The sequence below is a fragment of the Macrobrachium nipponense genome, chromosome 1 (assembly GCF_015104395.2).
Source record: "Macrobrachium nipponense isolate FS-2020 chromosome 1, ASM1510439v2, whole genome shotgun sequence".
NCBI classification, from domain to species: domain Eukaryota; kingdom Metazoa; phylum Arthropoda; class Malacostraca; order Decapoda; family Palaemonidae; genus Macrobrachium; species Macrobrachium nipponense.
The window spans coordinates 13,109,393-13,115,396 of NC_087200.1; positions in this window are offsets into that span (position 1 = coordinate 13,109,393).

Sequence of the window (6,004 nt, forward strand, 5' to 3'; positions counted from 1 at the left end):
CGGTGGTCTGGCTAAAATAAGATATACTTGACTTTTTTTTGGCCCCTGTTCAAATTAAGGTCTACGTATTTCGAAAACTGATCATTGTAAATTACAATAATTTTCATCGGAGTCAGTGGAATTGTTCGCAGATACTATCTTCTTTTCAAGACTAAATCAGTCTTTACATCTTATTCTCTTGTGTCGAGGTTCTCAGGTATAAGGAACAACCATTATTCAGTATTCTTTCCATTTCCTTCTTCTTCATCTAGTCGACGGGCCTTTTCCCCATCTCAAGGCGGCGTTATCATTCAGGACTGGATTGACTTCAGCAGAAATGGCTTCACATTCCTTGACTAGACACCCCGTTTTCAGTGACCCTCAACCAATCACCCCGTTTTCTTTGAAACAGAAAGTGACCGGACCTATTTCTACGATAGTCAGTCGATTTGTATTCGGTGCGCAGAGCGCACTTATGCTTATTAACGCTATCACGATCAACATTAGCATTGTTACACTTGTTCGTTTGCGATTAGCGTAATGTTATCAGGCCCCTACCTACATTTCGTTAATTATTTACTCAAGTTCGACTTTACGTATGCACGGATGCATGTTTGTGCGTGCGTTTGACCGGGTCTGGGTCGAGGGGTTGCGTGTTTGTATTTATGGGAAACCGAAACTTGGCCGTACTACAGAGTGGGCAGTGTGGTCCTTTTTTTATCCTTTTTAGGCTTATATTCAAGTACCCACAATCCTAGTAGTCTTTGAGTTCTTTTACTGGCAGAGATCACAGTCCTGTAATATCATGTGATATATATATATATATATATATATATAGATATATATATATATATATATATATATATGCAGAAGCTAGGTGCTATGTCATACCTCTTAAGTAAATGGGGATAAAATCCACATTGATGTAAATCCTTTTATAGTTTTATGAAATATATATATTTCTTGTACAGCAACTTATAGTGAACAAGACCACAGCTGATGGTCGAAAGCTATAAGGTGCTGTACGAGAAATAAATGTTTTATTATAAAACTACAGAGGATTTTACATCATCGTGGTGGACTATATCACCATATATATATATATATATATAATATATATATATATATATATATATATATATAGAATTTATGTATAAAGTCTTATTGACTAACAGTGTAGCCATCAGATACAAGACTTGCTTTTTACAACGTCCTCTACTTCATTGGAGTGATCAAACATTGCACCATTGGAATGAGTCGCAAAGACTATTGCAATGTGTGATACATTCCTTCGGTATCGTTATGCCGAGCAGTAGTGTCCGGTGTGATATATTGTGGACTTATGATTACCCGTTGTTCAAAACAGGTAGCACAGTCAATGTGACGCATCTCTGATATTTTGCGATGTGTAATTCATGCATAGGTTTCGAGAGATGATCAGGTGCAGGTATTCTTTTTCGTATCACTCTGGCTGTGAAAAAGTTATATGATATCATATATATCTATATTAAATAATATATATATATATATATATATATATATATATATATTATAAATATATATGAATTGGCCATCTCGCGCTCTTTTCTCGAATGTCGGAACTGTAAATGCTTATATATTATAGTGAGGAGAGAGAGAGAGAGAGAGAGAGAGAGAGAGAGAGAGAGAGACTGTCGTTACAAACCATCGTCGTCTTGCAATTTAATGAAGTTTATAGGCGTGATTTGCAATTTTTGAGAGAGAGGGATACAATGAACCTATTCTTGGAGGCCTATACGTTAAAAGACATTGAAAATAAAAAAATAAATATATAAATAAAACTTTTGCGATGATTCATAACACTTGCTAGGAGAAGGAAGAACACAAAAGTGAGAAATCGGAGAAAAATGTCACCTCTTTGGGCACTAACATAGAAATAACGTCAGTCTGTAGGTAATACAGGAACTTAAAGGAATGGTCTCCATATTATTTTGTTGTGCCTGACCAAAACAAGGGTTTTACAGTAAAGCGTTATCTGAGGTCATACGTTTAAAATCCTATTTTTAGCCATCCCTAACTATTGTAAAAAGTCTGCGTTATTATTATTTTCATACTAAAAATAATAATAATAAAAATATTAATAATATTTTTTTTGTTTTTATAATAAAAATATTAATAATAATAAACATGAAAATATTATTATTATTATTTTGGTGATTATTTAATTGGTTTTCAAATAAATAATAATAATAATAATAATAATGATAATAATAATAATAATAATAATAATAATAATTATTATTATTATTATTATTATTATTATTATTATTATTATTATTATTATTATTATTATTATTATTATTATTATTATTATTTTGTTGCTTATTTGATTAGTTTTCAAAGCTTTGACAACCGATCAAAACCAACTCGATATATTAAGTATGTCTTCTCTCTAAGAATTTTCTCCTGTTTAGGGCTTAGTGTGGTACCTTTAGGTTATCTTGCGAGATCCAGAGAACCAGGTATTTGTTCTCTTGATTATGTATCCTTGTAATTAAGTGTATTTAATCTCACAAGGTTGATTTAAGTAATTTTCTAGTTTATAATAAATATTGTTAAGTTTTCTTGAGTTTTTGTTTCCGTCCTTCCTTGTCACTGAGGTACATGTACTGACTGCAATATTTATAAATATAAAGGCCTAAAAAGAACTTGTACTGCAACCTGGGAGGTTGTAATTATTAGAAGGAAGCAGATCCTCCCTTCAAAGAATCCTGTTAAATAAGGTGGTCGCACGCATTGTTGAGTTAACTTCATATTGAGTCTTCTCAGTTAACTTGGAAGAGAAAAGAATTGTAAGGGACACTGAGGACACTCAGTTCAGAATACTTCTATTTAACAGGACTTATTATTATTATTAGTAGTAGTAGTAGTAGAAGTAGTAGTATCGTTGATTGTTATTTTTATTTTTATACAACATGATGATTCATTCATAAGAAACAGCCCATAAGTACCTGAAAGTTATTAAGCAAACTTCCAATGAATATAGTATATGCTGATTTAATTTTCTCTGAAGAAAATTCCGTAAGATAAACACCCTTTAATCTCTGTAAAAAAAAAAAAAAAAAAAAAAACAAAAAAAAAAAAAAAAAAAAAGCCATTATTCACAAAACATTTTTTTTTTTCACACCGCAGGGTCACTGGATACGAAGTAGCAAAGGAATTGCTTTTAGATGAAGACCAGTTGCAGACAATAATCCAGCACCGCTATATCGCACCGTCATAGAGGAATGGAAAGAGACTTCAAGTTTCGGGATCAAAAACAAATTCTAATAGGAGATCCCGCAGTGTAAAATAGCAGAAAATGTATATATATATAGTACATTTCGCTATCTACGAATGACTCAAGTAAGTACCGTATGTGGTGGTTGTATTCGATATCATTCACTATAATATATACTATACATAGCGTGTAATGACAACAAATGCGTTCTGTGTTCAGGAATTGTTTGTCAGTGACAGGAATGTGATTATATATATATGATATATATATATAGTATATATATATATATATTATATATAATATATATACATATATATATGTTTATAAAGCATGCAGACAACGAAAATTTCAGAACAACATATAATAAAAAAGATTTTAACTCCATGTAAAAGAAATACAGGCGACTCGCTCGGTTGCCTCCGAAGTAGGTTTGTATAATCATTCGTTACATCCTGTTGAACGCGCAGTTTTAAAATAGCGCAGCGCGCAATATTAAAATGGCGCAGCGACGATGTCGAGAACTCACTCCCTCGCAAATGTCAGGAGAATGCAACGGCCATCACCCGTTATACACAAGTCATATCATAATACAGGAAGGAGAAATAGGTCGATGCACTTAAGTGTCAATTCGCATCGTATTCTCGATTTTCTCCTCTTTGATCGGGAGGGCAATCGATAGATAGCAGCGGTGGGAGACGATGACTCACGTTAAGTGCATGACGACGCGAAAACGGTCATGTAAATACAGTGATAAGGGGACGTTTTCCACGATAGTCTGGTCTCCGGTGTTAAAAGAGTAGGGCAAATGAGTCTGACAAATACTCGACGTATTCGGACTATGTGATTTCTGGGGAAATTTGTGATGTTTTGTGTCGGAGGAAACGGAAAACTTAACGATGCATTAGAAGAAATAAGAAGTCTTTTTCTTACGATAAGTATATGCAAAGTATTGAGAATTTCTGGTACACGATAACATAGTTTAGCCTGTTAGTGTCTTTCCATCAGTTAATCACGGTTCCTAAATCTAACCTGAACGGTTTCGATCTCTTCGTCTTTTCACAAAAAAATAAAAACAATGGATTGTTATAGAAATAACTTAGACACGAAAGCAGTACTTTATTATTTTAACTCTATTTTTTAAATTCGGCTGGTTGTGTCCTCTTTTGTTTATCACAGAAAAGATATTTCATTTGAAAAAAATTTGTTATTTGGCATATCCCCATATCATTTCACTAACTTAGGAGTAACAGATAGCAGTGGCTAAGGCTGTTGTATGTGCATGTAATACTACAGTATCCTTTTCGATAATTAGCTTAGACAACATTAACTGAAGCGCTAATGATGGTGAAAAGAACTAATTGTCCCCCCCCCCCCCCCCCCTCCCATATCTCTCTCTCTCTCTCTCTCTCTCTCTCTCTCTCTCCTCTCTCTCTCTCATCTGCCATCTTCGAAAGAACAGCAATAGATGGCTACTGGTTCAGCGTTTCGTATTTCACTTACAGAGGGTAAATTTCACATGCGATAAACCCTGAGAGAGAATACTAAATTCGCACGTCTGCTGACCTTTGTAACAAACAGAAGAAAGTACATACACGTTGACCCTTTAAGATACTTGCCATGCATGTACTAATGACTAAATATTTTTAGAAATTCATGTTATGGAATGTTTCTGAAATTCAGCTTCTGTCTCCCCATTAAAAAAAAAAAAAAAAGGCTAGTCGGGTCCTGTGACCCGTTAAGGCCTTTAGCTTGAAACCAGTGTTGTCGACGTAGTTGTCGAATGTCGACGTATGTCTCGAATATACACGAGAACGTGTCGGCTTGCTCGTCATGTCATGCAGGGATAACCTTTTAAATGATAAAACACCTAATGTTCGCAGGATTCAGTGAGTGTTTATAGGAACAACAAGACTTTTTTTCCCAGTCCGAAATGCGGTTATTGAACAGGTGTTGTGAAACGAGTCGCCGAGGGAGAAAAACAAGAAGAGGAAGGCGCAGAAGAAAGAAAGAAGGGTGACGCATGCGCCGTGAGGGCCCTTTTTGGAACACACGTTGACTACCGGCGAAGGAGTCTCCCTCTAGATTCATGAATACTTCTAACCTTCTTAAGTAGAAAATTACTGTGGAAACTTCTAGAGAGAGATGGATTGTACCCTTGCAGACGTAGTTGGCTGTTGGACACGTACGTAGTTATACGCCACATCTAAAACCACCATAATTATTTAATTTCCACGGCATCAATTTTCTCTCTTTATGGCCTACACTCGGGGAAAAAGTGAACGCATCTCGGGAAGACGTCAGCCATACAGCATCCGGGGAGGCACTCTGAATCGGGCCTTCGGCTCGGGCGTCTCAAGGTTCATTTTCCCAACGATGCTGCCCCGCGGATAGGAGCATCTAGGAGCGATATGCTAAACACGTCAGCGTGCATAATCAGTACATGAATATTCTATATGGATAATTGCAGGCAAGCTAAACAAACATCGTAATAGCAGTGGTTAACTTTGACCATATCCAACGCCAAAGATCTTAAGTTTTATAATACTTGCCGCTTCATTACATACGAAGAAGCCTGTGGTTGCCCCAGGGGGGGTGTGTATATAAGGATGGTGGCGCTCCAATAGACACAACCAGGGTGGTGGAGCAGGTGGTGGTAATGGTGGTTCTTATAGAAGGAGAAGTAGTAATGGTAAAAGTATTGTTCATGGTGTCATACTTCAGGAATGACAGTTTTAATGTTTGTGTATGGACTGAATTTCTACCATT